The sequence below is a fragment of the Pelodiscus sinensis genome, chromosome 16 (genome assembly GCF_052426305.1).
Source record: "Pelodiscus sinensis isolate ZL-2025 chromosome 16, ASM5242630v1, whole genome shotgun sequence".
In the NCBI taxonomy this organism is placed as follows: domain Eukaryota; kingdom Metazoa; phylum Chordata; order Testudines; family Trionychidae; genus Pelodiscus; species Pelodiscus sinensis.
This window is the reverse complement of record NC_143067.1, coordinates 33,163,400-33,190,213: the sequence shown is the minus strand read 5'-3', so window position 1 is coordinate 33,190,213 and position 26,814 is coordinate 33,163,400. Positions and strand designations below refer to the sequence as shown.

Below are 26,814 nucleotides of genomic sequence, written 5' to 3'. Positions count from 1 at the left end.
AATATGGGTATTGGTTTTCCAAGATCAATTGACTTGAGTGGTCTAACAGCCACTTCAGCTTTGTCTCCATTTAATCTGACCTTCATTTTAATTTGACCTATCAGATCAAAATGTCTAGATATTTGACCCTGAATGAACTAAATCAACACTCTTCTTTTGTATTACTCTGAATAATTTTAAGCACAAAAATATTGTTATACAACATATTTATACTGTGCATACATTTTTTCTTGGTTTTCAGAAGTCAAAATGATAATATTTGACAAAAGAATCTCACATCCATTACTATAATATATCAAGTACCCATAGAATCTCCACTTTGTTCCAAATAAAAAAGTGAATCCTAACAAGCCAGATAAATGTGATTGTCAGTCCCCTCAAATCAATACTCCTAGAATATCAGTTTTTCTCATGGTGACCTAACAATTGCTAGGACCTCTTCTCTGTTTCCCCATGTAACTTTCTGACTTTTAGCAGGAGATACTCAAATACAAAATATAGGTCAAGCTGATTAAGAGAGAACATCCTCCATGTGATGCTCACATGTGAAATTGCACCAAACTGCATAGTGTGGGTATAAATGAAAGAAAAAGGCAATCGTAGTAATTTTCATTACCCAAGTCAGAAATAAGCATTCAGAGTTTAAAAGAGGCTAAAATTACTTTATAACTAATCATTGCACCAATATAAGTCATTTTAAAATAAACAGAATACAAACACAGATAAGTTACCTGAACGAATTCTTTTTTTATGCTGAATAAGTGTGTTTAATATTTTAACAAAATAATACACTGGGCTTTTAGAAGTTTCCAGGAAACTAAGAACCTCGGCAATAAAAGATTATATTTCTAAATCAATTAAAGATTAGATTTCACAATTTAATTTTAGATTCCCAAACTCAGTCCAGTGCAGAAAAATATAAATATATTTATACTCTGATTTTATTCCTCTCACCACATGGAACAAGCTAGATTAGTCTTTGACCTGGTCAGTCATTTGCACTTGTGCCCAGGCACAAGGAATTAATTTAATTATTTAAATGATGCAGATTCACAGCCTGAAAAATACTGTGTGTGTTGGGTTTTTTAAACTATTATTATTTTATAATGGAAACAGTACCAAAGAAGCAGTATTGGAAGCAAAGCTTTTTTTAGAACCAGCATCTTCTAGGAGAACTCTTCTTTCCTTGCCACCTAGCCAGGGAAAAGCTTCGCTGGAAGACACCTCTGATTTTTATGAATGGAAGGACTTACATCTTTATTTTATTAAATTAATAAATGTAAGGAGTTCATGGAAATATTTAAAATTAGCAATATGTCAGGCTTATGAGTATTGTAATGACTTTTGCATTCTTTCTATGCAAGAGTTGAGATGACATGCAATGAACCACTTTATATCAAACACTAAAGAGAGATTAATGTCTCTCTCTGTGAATTCTGTCTAGAATTTAAAGAAAAGATTTAAAATCACATACCAAAATTAACTGGTAAATTTGCATAGTGATTTGGAACTATGTTTTCTTTTTTTTAAAAAAAGAACAGTATTAACTGGTGATTTAATTTCCATTTTGCTGATTATTCAGTAACTTCCACATTTACATTACACCTTTCAAATCTATGGAGTTTTAAAAAAGTTTCCTCCAGCATTATATAAGGTGGTCTTCTACTATACATACTGTCTGACAACTTGTATCTTAGGCAGCAGAAACAATGCCAAATAAGGGCTGCAATGATTTTACTTCTAGACTTTTACTCCAATATTAAGTATCTGATTTTTTTTAGATATTTAGTTTGAACACCTTAAGATGACAATATCTAAGTACTGCAAATGTAGCCTACTTTAACAGAGTATCTCTAAAATCTGATAATGTACTCTTAAGAACCATTATATCAGCTACATTCTACATATAATTGGGTTTGCAACAATTTTAGAGTTATAAATAGAAGTTTTCTTGTGATACTGCTGTCTTGTCATTACATATTGACCCACCATGATTTTTATTTATCTGTGTCCCTTCTCTCCACCCCCATGACTTGTAGCGAGTGGGGGTGGAGGAAAATATGAATGAAATGCTAAAACTAATTTGAATCTTACTGTTATTTAAGTAGTATGAATTTACCTAAAACAAATAGTATGTAAAAATGTGTCTTCTAATATATTTTTTAAAAATCCTGCCATCAAGAATTTAAAAAGAAGTATTACTGTGAAGTAAAAGAAGAGTTAAAAGAGTTCCATTTGCATTCATTGGGCTGGCTAATTTAAATTTCATTGTGAGTATACAAGAAACAGAAACAAAAAAAATCTCTTCAAACTGTCACTCCATGTAAGGTCTAACCAGGTCTTTGGTGTGGCGTTAGCAAATGTACATTGTATTCCCCACATTGCTGAGACAATGCCACCAATCTCTCTCCCTCCACAGCCCTGAATTTATTATTAAGTACAATTGAGCAACAGCTCAAGCACTGGACTGTTGATGATGCACTAAAGCACTTCTGTGTTTATCATCTTTACAAGCAACATGAGTAGCGATGTCCTTTATTGCCTCCTGCAAATCTGCAGCAATGATGCAAAACAGCTTTTTTTTTTTTAATTCCCTTTTGGAATACAAATGCCTCCTTTCCCGATTTCTAACCAACATGCCCTGTGCTCATGATAGTTTCTAAACCAGCGATACCTTTCTGCTCTGTTGGTAACAACTGAAAGAAAATTGCGCTTGAATCGGTGGGAGGGGGGCACCAAACAAACCTAAAATCACAAAGACAACATTTAAACACTTGGGGAAAATATCTCAACAAGCGGAGATGAAAATTAATGGGCAGGAAAGCAGCAGGGAAATAAGCGACGATCTCTCCCGGCTCCCTGGAACTCGTGCAACTAATGACCTCTCCAAGTGCTGAATTAAAAGGTTCCAGGAGACAAACCGCTCGCAGTCTGGTTATGAGACATACCAGAAGTTGTCAACTGTGCTAACACAATTAAAGAAGAGACACAAGAAAGGGAGAGAGAGCGCGAGACAGTGCTGCAGATTAGGCGCTGTGTTGCAGAATGAAAAGCAAGAGCAAAAAGCCTTAAGCATGTAGCCAAATAAGAAGTGAAGAGCATTTACCAGCAGCAGCAGCAGCAGGTTGAGCAGCCTGAGTCCCTCACACCATCTCTGGGTGATAACTTAACCCAGTGTTCAGCATCCGCGCGGATTCCTTCACTGAGGGGGGGCTAGGGCACCTCTAGGGAGAGACGCTGCAATATCCCAGCGCGCCCCGCCAGCCTCCTCCCCACAGCGCCTGCCTCCTGAGAGCTGCGCCTCCGCGACGGACTGAGCCGCGGCTACCGCCTGCGAGCTACCCAAGCAGCTCAGTGCCAGCTGCTCTCTGAATCCAGCCCGGCAGACACCAGGTTGCACGAGCCCCTGAATGGGGGGCGCGAGCCAATCCCGGGCTCGGCAGCAGGCAGGCAGCGCGCGCGCAGGGGCACCGTGCACAGGCACGGCCGGGAGGCGGCGGCGGCTGCAGCAAGCGCAAGCGGCGGCTGCCTCTGGGGTGCCTCGGCTGGGTGCGCCCGAGGCGAGGCAGGGCGCGAGCACCAGGCCTGCCGCGCTTTGCCGTCACGCCGCTACCGAGCCGCCGAGCTTTGGTGCGGCGTGTTCAGGAGGCTGGGGCCGGGGTTTGCTGGTGGCGCTGCATTCCCGGCTGCTCGCATTTCGCCAGCTGCAAAGCCGCCGCTGAGCTGCTGGGTGCTCACTGGGGGGGCTGCACCGGCAGATCGCCCAAGCCGAGCGAGCGGGGGCGGAGGGCGCTAGTGCTAAGGGCCGCGTGGGGAAGGGGAAAGCCACGCGCCGGCTGGAATGGCCCGTCAGCTCTGAGCCTGCCCGTGGCTGGGGGAGAGGGCCAGGACGCCCTAACAGACAGGCACGCTGCCAGGGCTGCCCTCCCTTCAGCGCCTTTCCTAAACACATTGGCTGCTCAGTTTCAGCTGCGGCCTAAACAGCCGGGCTGGTGGGGAACTTACTAGAAGAACCTGCAGGAGGATCCCCAAGTGTTGTAAGGCATCCTTGGGACTACTCTTAAGTCTGGAGCCGAGCTCTTCTTTCCCTTATAGGACCTGCTGTCTAATTCTGTAACCATACACACCTTTATGGGGCACTCCTTTTTCTCCCCCTTCAGTCTCCACTACTTTGTAAACTCCCTGGGAGCACAGAGGGCACATATAGGAGGGCCCCACAGAAACTGAAGCTTTATTGATAAACCGTTCCCAATTTTGTATAGGAGATAGGACAAATAGTGTTTGTTCGCTTTGCATTAATTACATGTATGACAGAGAGATGGTTGGTTTCATTTTCTATGTAATAATACTAAAATTTTAGTCTGAGAACTGTCCCAACTGTCCCAGACTAGCTTGCCCCCGGTTGGAAATGTAAGGATGCTTGAGCAAAACAGCATATGGCATTCAGAAGCCCAGAACACCTCTTGTGATGTCAAAGAAACCCATTTGGATTCAATAGAATTTGGGTGTAGTGAGTTCAGTATCTATAGCACACTGAAGGACAAAATGAGAGCAGGAGAGGAATTTCTTCACAGTGGTTGTCATTAGTCCAAGCACATGGCCCCAGCCCTCTTATATCTCTTTTTCAAGGATGCACCATTTTGGCTCAGCCTTAGCTTTGAAACAATTCGGTGCATAGCCTATCTAATCAATATTTCTATGTTAGAAATAATGGAGCTTTAGGGAAGTTGAGGCCATAGACTGTGGGTTGCGTTTTGTTAGTCTTTAAGGTGCTACTAGACTATTTGTTGGTTTTTAAGTTTTTCCTGTTTCTTCTGCTTGGAAGACTTAGGCCAGGTTTACACTAGATGCCTATACTGGTATAACTACATTGCTTAAGGGTGTGAAAAATCCACACACCTGAGCTACATACTTATACCAACTACCCCACTCCCTGTGAAGACAGTGCTACGTAGGTGGGAGAGCTTCTCCCATTAACATAATCTATTGTCCTGAGAGATGGTAGCTAACTAGTCCAAGGCTACGTTTACACTGCAGGCTTCTGGTGCAAGAAGCTTTTTGCAGATGAAATCTTCCTGCAAAAACTTCTTGTGCAAGAGTGCGTCCGCACTACAAAAGCACAAAGTGATGCACTTTTGTGCAAGAGAGCATCCAGACTGCATGGACCCTCTCTCGCAAGAAATCTCTGATTACCATTAACAGAATGGCCACCAGGGCACCTGTGCTTGTTTCAATAGGGTTTTTTTCTGCAAAAACAGCCTGTTTGCCATCTACACACACTTTTTTGCGCAAGAGCTCTTGTGCAAAAAGGAGTTATTCCTTGCAAAAGGAGGAATATCTATACCACAAAAAGCCCTCTGTTTTGTTGATTCACTGTAAATTTACTTGCACAAAAATGTGCTTGAGGTGGGGACATTGCGCAGGTTTTTTTACACAAAAACAGACATTTATGCACAAAAACCCTTTAGTGTAGACACAGCCTAACTGGAGAAGCTCTTTTGTCGGTGTACTAGTGACTTCACTAAAGTGTAACAACTGCACTCCTGTATGTAAAGACAAGACCTCAGGTGAGATTGATGGTGAGATTGTTTCCTTCACATTGTGAGGAGTTACAGAACTTTTATCGAGTTACCCTGAAGGCCCTAGGAAAGAGGTAACAGACTTGAGCAATACAACACAGAGCCTTAACTTCCACAATGGATATCTGTTTAATGATCCAAGTTAGCTTTGATGCTTGTTTTCCTTCATGCCACTACAATTAGTTGCCTCAAAGGTAGGTCAGGATGGTGTATTTATTCATTACTGTAAAGCAATTTGAAAACATAAGTATTGTTGGGTATTATGTGGTAGACTTCAGTTTTTCTTTTTTTCTGACAGACTCCTGGAATCAGGAGTAAAAAGCTGCATCAAAGCAAACCAGAAGTTCAAGAAAGAAATGAACAGCAGGCTGCTATACAGCACTTGATAGGATCCTATAAAACTCGCCAGCTACTTGGCAAGCCCCAAAAAAGTAGCAGCTTAAATTAATCAGGTTATGTAAAACAGTAGTAAAGGAATCATAGAAACATATAATCCACAGCAACAGAGGTTTTTTTCTAATAGTACTAGTAAAACATAACTCCCTTCAATTCTGTATTCCATAAAACAGCAAGTCTGTGTGGAGAAGCAAAGCAAACTCATATATGGTCCACCAGCAGAGGTAGAGAAGCATGCTATCAACATTTCGTTGGAGTCAAACTACAGCAGAGTTAATTTTCTGACTGTGACTATAGTTTTCTAATTGTCAACGAAGAACAGGAGTTGTAAGGAGCAATCCAGAAATCAGCAGGGAAGTATCTCTCAGCTCTTCAAGGTTAATTGAGAAGTGGGGTTAGCGGAGTGTGTGTTAGCAGAGTTTGCTAAATTTATAAACAGTCCACTTGCCTGAGGACTAAGCCTACATACAAGGGTGAATCACGTGCAACATCTTCCACACCATTTCAGAATAGATGTCTGTGTCACACACTGCAGATTAAGTTCTCACATGATGTGCGTTGATTCTACTAACAGACCTTTATGTAGGAAGGTTGTGACAGCTAAGTTAATGGAAAGAATTTCTGAGCCCATAGACAAATTGTAAACTACAAAAATGAATAGTAAAGATGCATTCAAAAGTGAATGGCTTTTAAGGGGCAAGTTGTCCCAAACAGGAAGTATAGCCTACATTGATAGATTCCTAGAAAATAGGCCTACTCTTGTTAAACAAACAAGATGCAATTTTTGATGACAAAAAGTTTGGCTGACAAAGGTTATGTTGGCATAACATACTTGGATTCTCACCAACAGAAGTTGGTCCAATAAATTATATTATTTCACCCACTTTGTCTAATATTCTGGGACTGACATAACTACAACTCTACTGCATATATTAGATTCTGTAAGGCATTTGACACTGCTACATAACATTCTGATAAAAACTGTTTTAAACTAGCTAATGGTAACTTTCAAAAAGTATTTGTAAATAGTTAATCCTTATCCAATAGGGTTGTGTCGAAGTGGGGTCACAACCATCTATTTTTGGCTCAATGCTATTCCAGATATTTGTAAAAAATCTAGAAGAACATAAAGTTACTAACAATTAATGGGTAGCAGGTTTGAAACTAATAAAAGGAAGTTCTTCTTCACACAGCGTGTTGTCAACCTGTGGAACTCCTTGCCAGAGGAGGCTGTGAAGGCTAGGACTATAATAGAGTTTAAAGAGAAGCTGGATAAATTCATGGAGGTTAGGTCCATAAAAGGCTATTAGCTAGGGGATAAAATGGTGTCCTTGGCCTCTGTTTGGCAGAGGCTGGAGAGGGATGGCAGGAGACAAATCACTTGATCATTGTCTTCGGTCCACCCTCTCTGGGGCACCTGGTGCTGGCCACTGTCGGTGGACAGGATACTGGGCTAGATGGACCTTTGGTCTGACCCAGTACGGCCGTTCTTATGTTCTTATGTTCTAATGTTAAAATTATAAACAAAAAGCAATGGAGAGGCAAACAGACTTTAGTTAGAGACCTGCCTTTCTTGGTAGGGAGGCCTCATTTTGAACAATACCCATTTTAAGATAGACAACTGCAAAGTTATATATTTAAGAACAAAAATGAACAGCACCCAAGATGGAGAGATGTGTCCTGAAATGTAGCCTGAAAGGATTTAGAGGTCATGACAGATAACAGCCAACTTCACCTCTGCTCCCAGTGGGATGATGTATGTATTCTCGTGAGTTCAAGAGGAAGGGAATAGGGAGGTGACATAATCTCTCTACGTGGCATTATTGAGACCCTTTTTTAAACACTCTACATTATTGTGTCCAGCTTTCTTGTCCTCACTTAAAAAAGGGGATGTTCAGAAAATTGTTGCCAAACTTATTTAAGCTCTAGAAAATATGCCTTTAGAAGTTCTAGTCATTTAATTTATCTAAGAGACGGTTAATAGGTGTGTTGTTCGTGGTTACAAGTACCTATATTGTGGAGCGATTTCCAGTAATAGCAAGTGTTCGTAAATAGGGAAAACTGAACATCTAAGCCCTTCTGATCTCCAAGCGTACCCATTCACATCTCAAACTTGGAGCTATTACCTTTCTCAGGATGGAATAGTGTAATTTTTACACTCAGATTGGGACCAAGGTTGCATTCCTGCATGTTTCAACCCTAATTTACTTTGGCAGCTCAGACTTACATCCATACCCTGAAATTCTGTTGCCTCTGGGGCAATGATAGTGGTAAGTGTTGAAACACCTACCCAGGGCACTAACCACGCAAAGCAACATTATTCATATGCACAACAAAAGCTTATGAGCAAAAATGTATCTTAAGTACAATGAAACAGACTGTATGCATTTTCCTTAATGCTATTGCCTAGAGCTGGGAAATCCAAATTTTGTATACTCTCTTCACACAGACTCTCTCAACCCATCTTCCTAGGCAGCTGCTGCTAAGTAACCACCTCTTAACTTACTTTTCTTCCTGTGGAAGGCTTTTTAACTCTGATCTCTAGCCTCCTAACCTGACAAAAGGAAGTTTTACAACTCGTTGGATATTGGATCCTCTGAGATATCAGCCTGCTCCATTGGCTTCCAAATGTGTTCTGGGGGTTACTTATCTTCTTACAATATATTTTAGAAATGTCTATCTGTCCATCTGGATGTGTCTGTTTGTTCAAGAACTCCCAAATTGTGAGAGCTAGGACTACCAAATTTGGTATGCAGATTCCTCTTATCAGATCTTAAAGAAAAGTCAGGGTCTGGCTGTGCCAGGATAATGGAATGCGATTGTGTCATATCAAATGGAAAGGGAGGGATGTAATGGCAGAGACAGTTATACTCATGCATTATCGCAGGGAGTAGCAAGCACAGAGATTGGAATGACCACAGTGAGGGCAGCAAGTGCCCCAATGAGCAGCTGCTGGCCACAGCACCCACCACTCCAGCCTACCCCAGGAAGCAGCTGCTGGCCACCACATGGCCCCTGCTGCCCTGGACCAGTCCTGGGGGGTGCAAATGGGAAGCCTGCATGGCTCCTGGGCCAGTCCCAGAGGGGTGCCGATGGGTGGCCTATGTGGCCCCTGGGAGAGCCCCAGGGAGCACCGGCAGGCAGTCAGCATGGCCCCACCACCACCCGTTGACTGGCCCCAGGGCGGGTTGGTAGGTGACCAACCAGGCTCCTGCCCACCCTCGGTGAGTCCTGGGTAAAAGCTGGCAGCCACCCTCTGCCCTGAGCCCAAACGTAAAACTCCAAACAACAACGTGGCCTCCATAGTGGCCACCCTTCTCCCTCCTCCCCTCAGGGCATTTTCCCACTCTTTTGGGCTGTGTCTACACTGCAGCCCTTTTCCGGAAAAGGGATGCAGATGAGACCAGTCGCAATTGCAAATCCGCGGGGGATTTAAATAAATTGAAAGTAGGAATAAGAGATCCTCCGGAAAAGGGCTTATTTTCCGGAGAATCACGTCTAGACTGGTGCTTTTCTCCGGCTTATGCCCAAGCTGGAAAAAAGCGGCAGCCATGTAAATGCAAATGCCGCGGGGGATATTTAAATCCCCCGCGGAATTTGCAATTCCGAAGTCTACATTAGCATCCCTTTTCCAGAAAGGGGTGCCAATGTAGACACAGCCCCTGTGTTTACAGGATCTTTCGAAAAAAGCTTCTATTTTCAAAAGAACCACGTCTAGACTGCGGTTTTACTTTTGAAATAGTGCTTTTTCGAAAGAGTGCCATGATGCCAATGTGCAATTGAAGCGAAGGAAATTCAAATCCTGGCTTCATTTGCAATTTCAAAGTGTCTAATTTACATCCCTCTGTCAAAAGAGGGATGTAATCTAGACGTACCCTGACCTAGGTTCTGCCCAGCAATAGCAGCTTATTTAAGGGCTGTTTCTGGAGTTCCAAGGGGCTGCCTACATGAGTGGCAGAGTCCGGAGCTGCTTAGAGAGTACACCAGTACCACGCCAATAGGTTTTGGTTATGGGAGGGTGAACTTACCTGCATGCAAGGAGTGCTACCAACTGCCATCCCTCATCAACAAGGACATAGAACATAACAGCCATACTGGGTCAGACCAACGGTCCATCCAGCCCAGTATCCTGTCTGCCGACAGTGACCAGTACCAGATGTACCATATACACCAGCTGCCGCCCCTCATGAACAAGGACAAACACACACCCATGACCAGAACAGAGCTGACACAAACTGATTGCTCTCTCCTGAGATATCATCTGGAGATGGAATCTGGAGCTCTCACTGCTGTGAGGGTCCACAGTAGTGGTTTTATAATCCTCCACATCTTTGCCTTGGTCCTATCCTCGGGAAGGGAACTCACCCGAGTTGCAGTCACGCACCACCTTTATGTCACTTACTTTAGTTGTGGGGGTCCTGGTTGTAGCTACTCTCTTTACCTTGTTTGAACTGTTGAATAAAAACTCTGTTTGTTAGCATCCACATTTCAGTCAGTTTATTTTTCCTAAGGGGCTGGAAACCTGACAAACCCGATGACAAGCAGGTACGGAGACGTTCCTTTAGGCAGGTTCCCTTTTCAGCCAGTCAACACCCTGAGCCTCTCCTCACTCCCCAACCCTAACTCCTGCATCCCACCACACACATCTCCAGTCCCCTGCCATGAGCGTCCCATGCTCCCCTGTCTACTAACAATATGCTGTTATGAGTTTGCAAAAGAGACTGCTGGATGAAATGCTTTGGTCTGTGTTTAGTTGGAAGTCAGACTACATGATCCTAATGGTCACTTCTGGCCTTAAAATTAAGTCTCCTGAAAGGTGATTTATTCTAACAAATGACTTTAAATGCTCAGAATGAAGAGAAAAACAAATTTTAACTGCATAATGTCTCAAATGGTGTAACACGTTTAAAAGAGGATTATTGTAATTATTTGGTAGAATTTCCAATGTTTGTTACATATCCTGGAATGGTGGCCCCATTGCTATGTCTTTTTTCCACAGCAGGAAATACAGTCTCAATACAACAGTGCACAGTATTTTTCAGCATAAAAGGAAGGTTGGGAAGGAAACCAGAAGTACATATGGGAATCTCTCTTCTAAGAAACCTGAAAAATAGTGTGGGAGAAATATCTGCTCAGCAGGCAGCTAACTTCCATTAGAGACAGGAGGTATGGAAGGAAAGCAATGCTCAAACACTAGGATTATCACTTCTTATAGTTCAGCAAACATGATGCATGCATGACACAGGGAAGGGTAATTTGTCCATGTGCCAAGTTTTACATATTGTTTGAAGCTAATTGTGATTTGTCAAGCAAATGGATGGGAGAAAACAGTTGAAGCTGTGCTTTCACATAGTCTTTAGCTCCCCCGGCCTTTTTTGTTTTCTGTTTCACAGTAACCCATCATACCTTGTGAGAATTATAGCCTGCCTTTCAAAGAGCTCAAATGGGAAGTTCTGAACAGGTAGAAAACTATTTCTATATGCTTGAACAGTTCTGAACAATTCAAAGCCATCAACAACTTTGCAGTTATGGAAAGAAGGAGAAAGGGGACAAAAAAGGAATAGAGGGGAGAAGGACACTTTGCATCTAATTCCTGCTCAGCAGTGTGTTAGAGAAAGCTTATATACTAGCTAGAAGCCTAAGTGATGAGTTGAAACAGATATCCATTGCCATAGCAAAAGCTATCATATTTCTTCATCTGCTGGAGGGGGGGCATAGAATCATAGAGCTGGAAGAGACCTCAGGAGGTAATCAAGTCCAGCCCTCCGCCCAAGGCAGGACCAATCCCAATTAAGTCAACCCAACCAGGGCTTTGTCAAGTCGAGACTTAAACACCTTTAGGGATGGAGATTCCACCACCTTCCTAGGTAACCCATTCCAGTGCTTCACCACCCTCCTAGTGAAATAGTTTTTCCTAATATCCAACCTAGACCTCTCCCACTGTAACTTGAGACTATTGCTCCTTGTTCTGCCATCTGACACCACTGAGAACAGCCTTTCTCCATCCTCTTTGGAACCTCCCTTCAGGAAGTTGAAGGCTACTATCAAATTCCCTCTCACTCATCTCTTCTACAGACTAAACAAACCCAAATCCCTCAGTCACTCCTCATAGGTCATGCACTCCAGCCTCCTAATCATTTTGGTCACCCTCCACTGGACCCTCTCTAATGCGTCCACATCCTTTCTATAGTGGGGGTCCCAGAACTGAACACAGTATTCCAGATGTGGCCTCACGAGAGCCAAATTAAAGGGGAATAATTACTTCTCTGGATCTGCTGGCAGTACTCCTCCTAATGCACCCTAATATGCCATCAGCCTTTTTGGCTACAGGGGCACACTGTTGACTTATATCCAGCTTTTCATCCACTGTAATCCCCAGGTTCTTTTCTGCAGAACTGCTACTTAGCCATTCAGGCTTGTCCTTGTCCTTGTTCAACCTCATCAACTTTCTTTTGGACCAATCCTCTAATCTGTCCAGGTCACTCTGGACCCTATCTCTGCCCTTGAGTATATCTACCTCTCACTAACCTCTAGGGAGTTTAGTGTCATCTGCAAACTTGCTGAGGGTGCAATCCATCCCCTCATCCAGGTCATTAATAAAGATGTTGAACAAAACAGGTCCAAGAACAGATCTTTGGTGCACTCTACTAGAAACTGACCACCAACCTGACATCGAGCCGTTGATCACTACCTGTTGGGCCCAACAGTCTAGCCGGCTTTCTATCCATCTTACAGTCCATTTATCCAATCCATACTCCTTACCTTGCTGGCAAGAATATTGAGGGAGACCATATCAAAACCTTTGCTAAAGTCAAGGTATATCACATCCACTGACTTTCGCATATCCACAGAGCCAGTTACCTCATCATAGACGCTAATCAGATTGGTCAGGCATGACTTGTCCTTCGTGAATCCATGCTGACTATTCCGGATCACTTCCCCCCTCTTCCAAGTGCTTCAAAATGGATTTCTTGAGGATCCCCTCCGTGATTTTTCCAGGGACTGAGGTAAGACTGACTGGTCTGTAGTTCCCTGGATTGTCCTTTGTGGCAAAGTTTGAGCTAGGCCTGTGGGTCCTGCGTTTCCTGGCGGGTTCTGGTGGGCCTCAAAGGCTTGCAGTGTCTCTAGTTCCTGCCACAAAGGCAAGGGTACCCTGCTACCAGAGCTTCTTTCATCATTGGCCAGTCCAGTGTCCTTCTTTTTCCAGTCCCTGCTGGCCCTTCCAGCCAGAGGGGAGGGTTGGGGGGAACCTGGTCCCACCCACTTGCTCCGGGTTCTGGCCCAGGGCCCTCTAGGAGGGGGCATCCGTGAGCAGGCCATGTAGCTTAGCTCTTGCTTCCTGAGCAGCAGCCCCTCCCTGGGCCACTTCCCCAACCCCTCCTGCAGTACCTTGGTCCTGATATCATGAAGCAAACCTTCACATCAGCTTACTCGGGTGTGTGCTCTTGCTCTGGGCTGCTCCCTTCTCCTTGAGTTCTTCTCTAGTCTGTCCCTTTTCTCCTTCCTCCTAGCCTTGCCTGGGGAAGTGTTTTTATAGTTCACACATCCACCTTAAGTGGCTGCAGGTGTTCCAATTAGTCTTCCCTTCTGGCTGATGGTGTGGCTGGCCATAGTGTTTAACAGACTACTCAGGGAACATAAAGCCACATAGCCAGCTCCCTGCATATCTGCCCTCCACAAGGTTTTGGCAGCTCCCTGTTCTCAGACTGCCATACCTTCTTCCCTTTTTTAAAGATGGGCACTACATTTGCCTTTTTCCAGTCATCCGGGATCTCTCGCGATCTCTATGAGTTTTTAAAGATAATGGCCAAAGGCTCCACAATGATATTTGCCAACTCCCTCAATACTCTCGGATGCATTAAATCCGGGCCCATGGATTTGTGTTTGTTTAGCTTTCCTAAATAGTTCCTAACTTGTTCTTTCTCCACCAAGGGCTGTCCACCTCCTTCCCATACTGTGTTGCCTAGTGCATTTGTCTGGGAGCTGACCTCGTCCGTGAAGACAGAGGCAAAGAAAGCATTGAGTACTTCAGCTTTTCCCACACCATCTGTCATTAGGTTACCTCCCTCATCCAGTAAGGGCCCCACACCGTCTCTGATCACCCTTTTATTGCTAACATGCCTGTAGAAACCTTTCTTGTTGCCTTTCACTTCCGTTGCCAGCTGTAATTCCAATTGCACTTTTGCCTTCCTGATAACTCCCTTGCATTCTCGAGCAATATATTTATACTACTCCCTAGTCATCTGCCCAAGTTTCCACTATTTGTAAGCTTCCTTTTTGTGTTTAAGCTCACCACAGATGTCCCCGGTAAGCCAATCTGGTCGCATACCATGTTTGCTTTTCTTGCTGCGCATTGGGATGGTTTCTTCCTGTGCCTTTAATAAGGCTTCTTTAAAATACTGCCAGCTTTCCTGGACTCCTATCCCCTTCATGTAAGCATCCCAGGGAATCCTGCCCATCAGTTCTCTGAGGGAGTCAAAGTCTGCTCTTCTGAAGTCCAGGGAGTGTATTTTGCTACTCTCCTTTCTTCCTTTGGTAAGGATCCTGAAATCTACCATCTCATGATCACTGCTTCCCAGGTTGTCACCCACCTCTACTTCCCCTACTAGTTCCTCCCTGTTTGTGAGCAGCAGGTCAAACTGCGCGTGGCCCCTGGTCAGTTCCTTCAGCATTTGAACCAAGAAGTTATCCCCAACATTCTCCAAAAACTTCCTGGATTGTCTGTACTGCTGTATTGGTCTCCCAACAGATGTCAGGGTGATTAAAGTCCTCCATGAGAACCAGGGCCTGCGATCTGGAAACTTCTCTCAGTTGTCCAAAGAAAGCCTCGTCTACCTCATCCACCTGATCCAGCAGTTTATAGAACACACCACCACCAACATCACTCCTGTTGCTTCCACCTCTACATTTAACCCATAGACTCTCAACAGTCTTTTCTCCCTGTAGGTACTGGAGTTCCAAGCAAACATACTGCTCTCTTACATACAATGCAACTCCTCCTCCTTTTCTCCCCCACCTGTTCTTCCTGAACTGTTTATAATCTTGCATGACAGTGCTCCAGTCATGCGAGTCATCCGACCAAGTCTCCATTATTCCAATCAAATCATAGTTCTTTGACTGGCTTCTAATTCTTCCTGTTTGTTTCCCAGGCTTCTCGCATTGGTGTACAAACACCTTACACAACCAGATGATCGCCCTGCCTTCTGCATCCGAATCAGGGGTCCTCCTTTCTTGCTCATTCCTCCCTGAGTTTCTTCCTGGTGTCCGAGTTCCTCACTTATCTCAGGGCTTTGGTCACCGTCCCTCAACAAACCTAGTTTAAAGCCTTCCTCACTAGGTTTGCAAGACTACTCGCAAAGATGCTCTTTCCTCTCTTGGTTAGGTGGATCACATCTCTTTCTAACAATCCTTGTGCCCAGAAGAGAGTCCCATGGTTGAAGAAACCAAAGCCCTCTCTCCGACACCACCTGTGCAACCAACACATTTACTTCCTCAATTCGACGATCCCTACCCAGACCTTTTCCTTCAACTGAAGGGATGGACGAAAACACCACTTGCGCTTCAAATTCCTTGATCCTTCCTTCTTCCCAGTGCTACATAATGTGCTGTGACCCACTCAAGGTCATTCATTGGTTCCTACATGGAGAAGCAGAAAGGGGTAGTGATCCGAAGGTTTAATCACTTTTGGAAGACTCTTGGTCACATCCTGAATGAGAGCTCCCAGTAAGCAGCACACTTATCGAGATTGCAGGTGTGGATGGCAGATGGATGACTCAATCCCTCTTAAGAGGAAGTTCCCGACCACCAGCACCCATCTTCTTTTGGGGGGTGGTGGTCGTGGAACCCCCATACCTAAGACTACGCATCCCATGCCTTCTGGTAGATGGTGTTCCTGTCTGATTTCTTCCTTGAGAAGTCCCTACAAAACATTCTCTACTGCAGTGCCTGTGGAGAGAGCCTGAAAGCTGTTACTTACCTCTCCAGGAATGGGGGATACCTGAGTTTGCTTTCTTCTCCTTCTAGAAGTTACATGCTGCCAGTTTTCTTCCTTGTCCTGTACTGATTTAGAATAGACTTCCGATAATCCAGAACCTTTGGGACCTAGGTAGTGCCTGATTATCGGATGTGCCAGCCTATCAGGAGGTCCTATAAACTGGTTATATATATCCTTTATACAGTATATACTGTATATAAAGTGTTTTAACCCTTTTTATTGTACATACTGTATACAGTATACTGTAATGTTTTAGTTTTTTTAACCCTTTTTTACCCTTTTTGTTCGGTTCAGCTGCTGCCGCTTCTGCCTTGTGACTTGTTTTTTGCCGAAGGTCACTCACTAGGCTCTTGCCATTTTGATGCCGGACTATCGGAAGTGCCATATAGTTGGATGCTGGATTATCGGAGTTTTACTATATTCAGGAACAATTTAAAAATGTACTCTTGGTGGAGATGGTCATCCCTAATGAGACGCTAATGCAAAGTGCAACAGGGTATTGAACACTTATTTTATATTCTTCACACATATTTTAAAACTTTTGATTTACAGCTTGAGAGCCCTTTCTTCCACGGGGCTTTTGCTGACCAAGAACACTTCAACGATATTCTAATGAAGAAGGTTGCCAACTGATTGTCAAAATATATTTGTGCTCTTTCTTAGATAAGTCTTTCGACTCCTGACAGGCAAAAGGGAGAATTCAACCAGTATTGAGAAGGGTTTCTGTGATCTACTAAGATCAGCTCCTAGTAAACAGAAGCCTTAGCAAGCTAGAATTAGATATCCTCAGGCACACAAAATTCGTAGGGATAAACATGAAGGAGGTATAATAGTGAAATTCCACAACATTCAATTAAAGTTTCTGAGGTAATGGGCTGAGAGTGGAGAGGATGAGGTCTTTCCTCCTGCTTCATCCCGAGGTCCACAGAGAGTGACTGTGACCCGCATTCTTTATGTCATGATGTCAGATTTACCCTGATGTCAGATCAGATTCTGGCATTTTGAGAGTAGAGCCCATAATTTCAGCAGTGTGACTAGCAGAATGGCAAAGGAAATGGTTATTGTGTTCAATGGCATCATCCTAGGTCACCTAATCCTCAGTTTTGGTCTTGTAGACTACTGGACATGTGTATTTAAAGTGTTTATTTTTCAGGTCATTTTAGCACTTGTAAGACCACAGAAAGTGATGAACTCATCTATTTACAGCTAAAATTGAGGCTGTGCTCCACAAAACTCCAGATCAACCCTGTAGACACCAGCTCATTTGGCACCTATGTCTCCCTCAACCCCATAGTTCCCAGTAACGTACACGCCTGCATGGCCTTGCACAAACAATTCTCCACCCACCCACCTCCTTCGCAGAGCCACACAGCACCGCGGTGGTGGTGGAAGCAGGTGAGCTGATGATGATGGTGGTGATGGGCAAGCGGGTGCTCAGCTGGGCAGTTCTTTGCTTTCCTGACTCCCCAGGACTATGGCCAGGACCCCGTAATAACTGCCCAGCTGCTCCAGAGTCAGGACTAGGTCCACACGGTGGCAGCAGGGCCACAGGAGCCACATGGTGGGAGGCAGCAGTGGATGCCCTAGCCAGCCTGGGCTAGTGTAGGGTTGCCAGGTGTCCGGTATTGACCCGGACAGCCCAGTATTTTCGCCTACTGTCTGGTAAAAAAAATCAGAAAATATCAGACACCTGAAATGTCTGGTATTTTCTGATGGGTTTTCCCTGCCAGTATGAAAAAATACCGGACACATGGCAACCCTACAATGCACTCAGCAACCGGGCCCAGCCCCTGGACTCCCCTTTCGGTCCCCCAGACCTCCCACCAGGGCCATGGACATCCTTCACCCCAACCGCTGCTTACCTAGTTCCACAGGGGCTTGTCTTGTGGCTGGAACAGAAAAAGAAAATGGCCATCGGCAAAAAAGAGTCTTCTTAAAGGGGCCGTGCTGATTTTTTTTTTTTCTTAACAACTTTGGCTTTCCCCTTTTTTTTCCTCAACACAATTTTTTTTCCTGGTGTTTGTTTGGGTTTTTTTGGGTGTTTGGTATTTTTGGTGAAACCATCTGGCAACCCTAGGCCAGAGCCACATGGCTGGGGCCAGAACCATAGAAGCAGCATGCTGGGGATGCATCATGAGGAGACATGACTGGTCTGACAGACTGAGATCCTACATAAGGCCAGCCGTGGATTGGGGAAGTCTCAGATTCCCCCACCAGCAGGCTCTTGGCAGGCACTAAACCCAGAGCTAAGATGCCAGGCTGGCAGCCCCTGTTTAACCCCTTGTGTGTGGGGGGGCGGAGGGACAGCCCCCATGGCTTAATACTGGTGTAACCACCACTGTTCAGATTTGAGCCTTGGAACTCTGAAAGCTCAGTATAGGCGTCTTTACAGCTTGAGCTACAAAACCAGCTGGCGCTCAGCCTAGGCTGCAGAGGTTTCTTGTTCTTATCTACTGCTGTGGCCTTAGTGCCACTGCATGGGACAGTGAACCACACTAGTGCTATGTCTACACTGCTTCCCTCCTGCGTAAGAGGATATGCAAATGGAGCGCTCATTAGCATATGTCATGTGCTCATTTGCATATTCTCTTCTGATCCTTTTTGCAGAAGAGGTTTTTGCGCAAAAAACTGCAGTGTAGACAGGACTGTTTTGGGGGGGGGGAACTTTTGCACAAGAACCCTTATTCCTCCTTTTTTGAGGAATAAGAAAAATGAGGAATAAAAGGTTCTTGCACAAAAGGGTTTTTTGTGTGCAAAACAGCCCCATCTACACTGCGGTTTTTTGTGCAAAAACCTCTTCTGCAAAAAGAATCGGAAGAGAATATGCAAATGAGAGCGTGACATATGCTAATGAGTGCTCCATTTGCATTCCTCTTCTGCAAGAGGGAAGCAGTGTAGACGTAGCCTAAATGTTTGGGTTGCACTGGAAATGTGTGGGTTTGCCACCAGATGGAGCAGCCCCTCTGGACTGCAGCTACCACCCCTCAGTCATGACAGGATTCTTCCCACTTTTGTTTCCTCCTCTGCTGTCCAGTTTGAATGTCCCATGCGGTAAGGGACTTCTACCCGCAAGAGAACATTCTAGGGGTGTTTCCCTGTCATTTGCCCAAAATATTCCTGCCCCTGCCTCCTAACCCTAAATAATTCCCAGGGACCTATGCCCCTTCAAGGCTAATCACTAGCACATGGGTCCAGATTGTGCTACTGATGGGAGACTGAGGCCCAGGCGTGCTGTACCCATGTGGTAGGAACTGGCATAAGCATTCTGGCTCCCAGCCAGTGCTCAGTGCATGGGGAAGGGTGTCAGGAAAATGACACTCCTGTAGGTGCGGGATTGGGGGATGGGAAGGGATCACCTCCTTCCAACATGGCTGCAGGGTGGCACTACCTAGGAGAGTCTCTTGGGGAGCAGTGCCACTGGAGGGTGCCACCTTGGCACACATCTGAACATACTATGACCTCATTGTTGGCACACAAGACAAAACTCACTCTGCTCGTGGGTGGAAAATCTTGGAGGGAACACTGTTCAACACCTGTGTTTCTGCCTCTGAACGTGCATCCTGCTGCCTCCCTTTAGATGTCTGGATGCCTAGCTATCACCTAAACCCCAAACTAAACCACAGACTGGGAGAAAATCATTTGGACACCTAATTGCATGTGGGGTCTGATCTGCTAGATGTGATTAGAGGCCACCTGCTGGGCTGGGTCCTATTCAGGGTAGAGAAGCAGAAGATGCCACCATTACCCTCATTACAAAACTTTTATTCCAGTGGTTAGTGCACTTAATTGGTCTTGGGCAAGGAAACCCAGATTCAATTTCCCTGTCTGCCAGAGAAGGAAAAGGATTTAAACAGGTTTTTCCACATCTCCAGACAATGCTTAATCTCTGTGCTATCAGACATTCTGATATTGTCAATTTACTGAAAACTATTGCAATTTACTGAAAAAACCTGAACAAATTTTATCGAATTAAGATAAAATCTTACTAAATTAAGTTTAAGTACCCTAGGATTTAGTTGTATTAAAAATGTAAATGGGTAGGTATTGTGGGATTGGATGTAATGTCCCTAGGGGCAGGGGAGACATGACTAGTGTAACATCTTGGGAATCGTTAGGACTCCTTTAAACAACATGCCAAACAAGAATCAAGTTTTAGTTGAGTAAGTGTTTTAGGAAATACTCCGAAGAAAGGAAATGCAAATTCCTACCTCCAGACCCAACCTTTTGAAGCTATGCCCTGTGGAGGAAACCACTGCTGACAGATTACCTGCTCCCACCATCTCAAGATCAAAGACCCCAGCTGTGCATAGGACAGGTTGACCAATTCATGGTGTGATGTTGTTTCTCCTAAAAGGTTTGCACCCTCCTCTACTCCCCAGTGCAAAGCCTCACTTTTGTGTGGTTTCAGGGTTTTTTTCTGAACTACAAAGCTCCCGCCCCAGCAAGCAGCTGTGCTTCTATCTCCTTCTCTGCTGGATCCACACTTAACACTTGGGGGTTCTTGTTCTGTACAAAAGGTGGTACAAGTTTGTAACCACAGAAAAAATCTCTTTGTGGGGTTGATAGGACTGATGTCTACAGCAGTCCTTGTTGGAGTCTGGTGATCTCTGACAAGCTTATTAGCATGCAGCTAGGCTCTCTTGTGCTTTTCTTACCACAGGAATATCTGTGCTTGCTTAGGAAAAGCTGTGTGGTACCTTACCATTGTGAGTAATTGATCTATTTACAGCCTGTGAGGACATGGTAAAGTAGGCCCACAAAGAAGGTCTGACATGCTAGGGGAATTTTCCATGCAGGCAGGGAACTGTGCAGTGTGGAAGAACTCTGGTCAGCAGAAAAAGAGACACAAATCATTGCCCAGATGGGAATGGCTGAGGAGGTGGGATTCTAAAAGTGGGTGCCCTTGGTGGACCTTAAGGGGAAAATGCCAGTGCACTTGCTCTGAATTGTGACTAAGCTCTTTAAGTCTCTGTGTTGAAGCTGCTTCACTCTGGATAAATAATGGAAGAGTGATTGGAGCAGAAGACTGGACTCTGGATCTCAGACTTTCCAGGTGAGTGCTCTGACTATTGGAAACAGACTCCTGCTTGCTGCAGCACAGTGAATAAATAGTTAGTGGGCCACAGTCAATGATCAGGAGTGATTCCACAGGCCTGGGAGATGAGAAAACAGCCCAGGGTCCATTTCCACCACTCCAATCTGTCTTTATTATTAATCCACAATGGAAGAGCTTCCACAGGGAGAGACTAGGGGAGCCCAACATCAGAATATTCCATTATTAGAACACTCCTGTAAGGTGGGAGACACTTTTAGAAATTCAAATGAATTGAACTAGGATCTTCTGCCTCCCAGGTGAGTGTGTTCACCACCACTGGGTTAGAAGTTACACAGTGAAAATGACCATTTCCCTGCTGCTGTTTTGTGTGGAGTGAGACAGGTTCCTAATTCATTCCCACAAAGTGCGCACAAGACAGATTGTTATGTACATTATTAAGCAGTTTATTGAGCGATAGGGAGGTGACTGTCTTCAAGAGGGTGGCAGAACTTAGAACCCTGAGTTAACATCTACTATTGGCCAATTTAGGTGGCAAACTTTTGTGCACTTCATTTCAAAGCACCTACTTTTCCCATTCATTGCAATAGGGAACATAGATGCCTCTCTCAGACTTTGTGGATTGCTGAGTTCTTATTTTCTAGGTACCTAAAAGTTAGGTGCTGTGGGACTCAGCATTCCAATGCCTAAATCCCTTTCTAGATCACATCTTGTATTTAGTAACTAGTAAAAAGTATGTAGTTTTACTTACATACTTGGCCTCTTTTGTATCAAAAGGAAACATTGTAAAAGTAATAAGAAGAATACATGATATTTTGGCTATTATGAGGGAACTGGGGACTTTCTAAATTGAACTAAGGGGGAAATGAATGCTTGTTTCTGGCACCAGAAATTTATTTTCTTTCAGCTGTGATTAAGCATCACTGGTGTAGATTGAGCAGTACTAGAGATAAAATATTCTTTTGCTGTAGCATGAATAAATGAGGTACCTATAGTCTTCGGTATCAGCAGGAGTAAATGGCAGCACAAAGATCAGTTCTAATGCATGACCTCTCTGAAAAGTCAGTTTAATTGCCAGGAGTTTCATCCAGTTGAAATATTCTCTGGAATAATACATCTAGAATGAGATGAAGGGAGGGAAGCTAGCAAAGTGTAAAGGATACAGTAGGTGAACATTTTTTTGCCTAATACTGAAACCCACTCAAACATCATGAGGTTTAAAAACTGACAAAAAAAACCCAACATGTTAAAAAGTTACCATTCTGCTTAGGAATGAGAATGTAAAAAGAAGCAGATAGAAACCATCCAATGGAAGAGTCGTGAAAATGCAGAGACTGATTTTGGGGAGTGTTTATGTGTGTTGGGGGGGAATGACCGGAGTGAGCAGAACGAAAGCATAAATATAAGTATGATTTATAGTAAATAATAAATTCAGGGGAATGGTTTAGCTTTTTGTTTCGTGTTCTTGAAGACATTAATTCAGACTTCCCTATAACTAGAAAATAAACATTGTTTTGTTCTTTTTCATTTACTATCCTGTGGGGGGTGGGAGGCTTGGGGATAGAATAGGTTTAAATTAAATGGAAACTTTAGTGACAGTTTTGCAAATTCTTGATCCTCACTGAGTTTAGTCAGCCCTAGTAAATAAAAAGGTAAGGCAAGAATTTAATTTTCTTCACATGAAAGAATTAACACCACAGATTAGGAAAGTTAGGACAGGCTGCTCCAGTTTGTCTACTTAACGGCTCTGCAGCTACAGAGCCTCGTGGCTCCCATTGGCTGTGGTTCACCGTTTGCAGTCAAGGGGAGTTGTGAGAAGAAGAGCAGCCTGCTAGCAGCTTTCTCAAAGTGGGCCTGTGGCCCTCTTTGATAAACACTGAATTAGGAGAATTAACTCCATTTATTAACACAGAGTAACATAAGAACGACCATAGTGGTCAGCCAAATAGTCAATTGAGTTCCGTATTCAGTTTTCCAATAGTGGCCAGTGCCAGCTGCTTCACGGGGAGTGAACATAACAGTGCAATTAATTGAGTGATCAAGGCATAGCTTTTAGAAGTCAGAGCAGGAGTGAAAATAAATTACTTAGGGCAGAGATTTGGTGAGGTGGAGGGGATTGTCAGGGCAGAGAGTTGGCGAAGTTGGGGGGATTGTGATAGGATAGTACCTGTAAGAAATTTAAGTGAGGGATGGAATGTGAGAGACTCCGGGCAGGGAGCTCATCACCAAACATCTGATACTGGAGCCAGGGACTGGGGCCACAGGTGGTGGTGGTATGGGCTCCTGTAATAGAGAATGATAGAAGGAGAGGGGTGGGCCATCAATGCCCTGCAATGGAACTGAAACCTTATTCATACACAGTGGCATCCAGAGGCCCCCAGCCACATTTTTACTGGTGTGCTACTGTGGGTGCACTAACTTAGTTTTTCCTTTATGTGAGAAGCTTAGAGCGTCCTGAGCATGGGGTTGTGTCCCTAATCATTTTGGCCTTCATAGCATCCTGTGTCAATGAGCTGTACAAAAGAATGTTGTGTGAAGAAGTACTTCCTCGTATTTGTTTTCAACTTGCTGCTTCATTTCATCAGGCGTCCTCTGCTTCTTGTGTTATGTGAAGGGGTAAATAATATTTCACCTTATTCACCTTCTGCACATCATCCATGATTTTACAGACCTGTATCATATTCTCCCTTAGTTGTCTCTTTTCCAGTCTGAACAGACCCAGTCTTTCTAATTTCTCCTTAGGTGGTAGCTGTTCCATAACACTAATCATTTTTGTTGCCCTTTTCTGCTCCTTTTCCAATTCTAATTGATCTTTGAGATGGGGTGACCAGAACTGTATGTCAAGGTGTGGGTGTACCAGGGGTTTTATAGTGGCATTATGATATTTTCTCTCTTATTATCTATCCCTTTCCTAATGGCCTGTAACATTGTTAGCTTTTTTTTTTTTTGACTGCTGCTGCACACTGAGCAGATGTTTTCAGAGAACTAATCCACAATGACTCTGAGATCTCTTTGTTGAATGGCAACAGTTAATTTAGATCTCATCATTTCATATAGACAGTTGAGATTGTTTTTCAATGTGTATTACTTTGCATTTATCAACTATGAATTTCAGCTGCCATTTTGTTGCCCAGTTACCCAGTTTTATGTGATCCTTCTGTAACTCTGCATAGTCTGCTTTGGATATTTAAGTCCAATAAGAGAAAGTTATGTTAAATATCTTGAGAATACAGGGAAAGCATGTTCTGTTCCTATACAATAATAATGCCAATGTGAACAGTCAACTAACAGGCATGTGTGACGTAGTGGGGGTACCTTGCTAGGGCTGTGGCGACCTTGGTAGGGCTGTGGGCGACCTCTGCTGTCTGTAGCAAGACCCAGCAGGGAAAGGGGGAGTCATTATGCAAAGGTGGCTCCAAACTGGTCTGACCAGACACCCCCCATGGGGAGAAACAAAGGAAGGTGGATGCTGCCCTGGCTGAGGGCAGGGCTGGAGGAGAGGGGGTTAGTTCCTGTCTGGAAAGCAGGGGCGAAGGAGCTGGGGAGGGGGCTGGGACTCCCCCATCTCAAGGGGGGGTCACTGAGGCCTCTTAGCCCCAGTTCCTGTACCCAGATTACATCTGTGCTGTGCAATATCCTGGAGAAGCAATAAACTACCTCCATTCTACTGGCTGGTGGAGTCTGTTCGTGCCATTTCGGGGGTGCAGGAGACGGGGGACCCCAACGCGCCGTCACAGCATGATTAACACATTTCATTACTGCTCATCAGTAAAGATGTAATCTAGAGCAGTGGTCACCAACCAGTAGATCGGGATCTACTAGTAGATCTTGGAGCCTCAGACAGGTGATCCTGACAGGTTTGGCCACGAAGTTATCAATCCAGCACTTCAGCTGCCCTTCCCCTCCCCCAATTGCTGCACATCTCCTGCCCTTTGCCTTGGAGCTGTCCCCTCAGGAGCCTCTGCTTTCTGTGCAGGGCAGGGGAGGAAGAAGAGGGGGCGCAGGTGTCAAGGTGTTCCACTCCCACCCTGTATCCTGTCTCCACAGAGCAGAGAGGAGGAACAACAGGACTTGGGATGGAGTTTGCTGGCTGCTTTTGGGAGTGGTACAGAGCCAGGACAGGGGCGAGCCTGCCTTAGCCCCACTGCATCACCACCAAAGAGCCACCTGAAGTAAGCAGTGCCCAGCTGGTGCCCACATCCTGAAACCCTACCCCAGTCATGAACTCCATTCTGCACCCCAAGTCCCTGCCCTAGCCCCGAGCACCTCTGCATCCAAACACCCTTCCACAGCCTATACCTCTGCTACCCCACCTGCCTGACCCACGCTCAGCTCAGAGCCCCTCTCATACTCCAAATTTCTTAATCCAAGACCAGAGCCTGCACCCCAACCCTCTGCCCCAGACTGTTGAAAGTGAGGAAGGACAGGGGAGGGAGGGAGGATGGAATGAACAGGGGTGGGGGCCTCACAGAAGCACAAAGGAGATGGGACAAGGGTATTTGGGTTTGAGGTAGATCTTGGATTGCACTTAAAGTCAAAAAGTGATCTTGTGCTTAAAAAGGTTGGAGACCACTGAGGGAAACACAAGGCTTCTCTCTGAAGAGTCTGGGTATAGTTAGCAGGAATGCACTATCTTGATTACAACTACAGTAGACTCTGAACTTTATCATTTTATTCTTAGGGTAAATGTGTGAAATTGTGCTCTCCATGTGTAAGCAGTGTGTCATCTTCTACTGTGGAAACACTATCCATTGAAGAACAAATAGCAGAGTTTATTACCCTGATGCCTACTGAAAAGTTTGTTACCCTTTTACAGTAAGACAATGACTAAAGATTGCAAGAGATAGATTGAGGGTAGATTGAGGTTTTCCTATTATGGGTATGTTTTCTTTCATGGAGGAATAGATAATATCCTTTATAAGGGTTATTATGCTTAATTGCTTCATAGATGTTGCAATTGGGTGGCTTCAGCTTTCCTTAAAAAAAAAAAACCCTCTGTATTTTATATAGGGCAAGAAGATGTTAAAACAATCAGGATTAAAATCTAAATTAAAATGTTTATTTGCGTATGTGTAGCTTCTTCAGGTATAGAAGGCTGCGTCTAGATTGGCATGATTTTCCGGAAATGCTTTTAATGGAAAAGTTTTCCGTTAAAAGCATTTTCGGAAAACAGAGTCTAGATTGGCACTTTTCCGCAAAAGCATTTTTTGCGGCAAAGCATCCGTGCCAATCTAGACTCACTTTTCTGCAAAAAAGCCCCGATCGCCATTTTTGAAATCGGGGCTTTTTTGCGGAAAACAAATCTGAGCTGTTTACACTGGCCCTTTTGCGCAAAAGCTTTGTGCAAAAGGGACTTTTGCCTGAACGGGAGCAGAATAGTATTTCTGCAAGAAGCACTGATTTCTTACAGTAGGAAGTCAGTGCTTTTGCGGAAATTCAAGCAGCCAGTGTAGACAGCTGGCAAGTTTTTCCGGAAAAGCGGCTGATTTTCCGGAAAAACTGGCCAGTCTAGACACAGCTGAAGAGTTTAAGACCTGTGAAAATTAGACACCAGATCCAGAGCTCCTGTAAATCAATGTAGCTGCACTGAAATCACTGAAGTTACATTCACATCAACTGATGATCTGGCCTTTATCATGAATGCTAAATGAACGACATTGTTAATGTGATTTAAGGCCAAACTAAAATAATAGAATAGCAGAAGCAATATATTTTTAGCTAAAAATTAAAAGAACTAGGAACCAGATTTTCAAATATGTTATATAGTTGTGTGTCTGCTGTATATGTGCATT

General features: G+C 44.2%; 1 protein-coding gene across 2 annotated transcripts in view; it reads right to left on the bottom strand.

Annotated features, from left to right (window-relative positions):
- Positions 1 to 3,981, bottom strand: part of TENM2 (teneurin transmembrane protein 2) — a 1,126,385-nt gene extending 1,122,404 nt beyond the window's left edge. For both annotated transcript variants that reach the window (XM_075900179.2, XM_075900181.2), the window contains exon 1: positions 3,107 to 3,981. The gene's annotated coding sequence lies outside the window, so the exon portion shown is untranslated. The remainder of the gene's footprint in view (positions 1 to 3,106) is intronic.
- Positions 3,982 to 26,814: the final 22,833 nt, after the last annotated feature.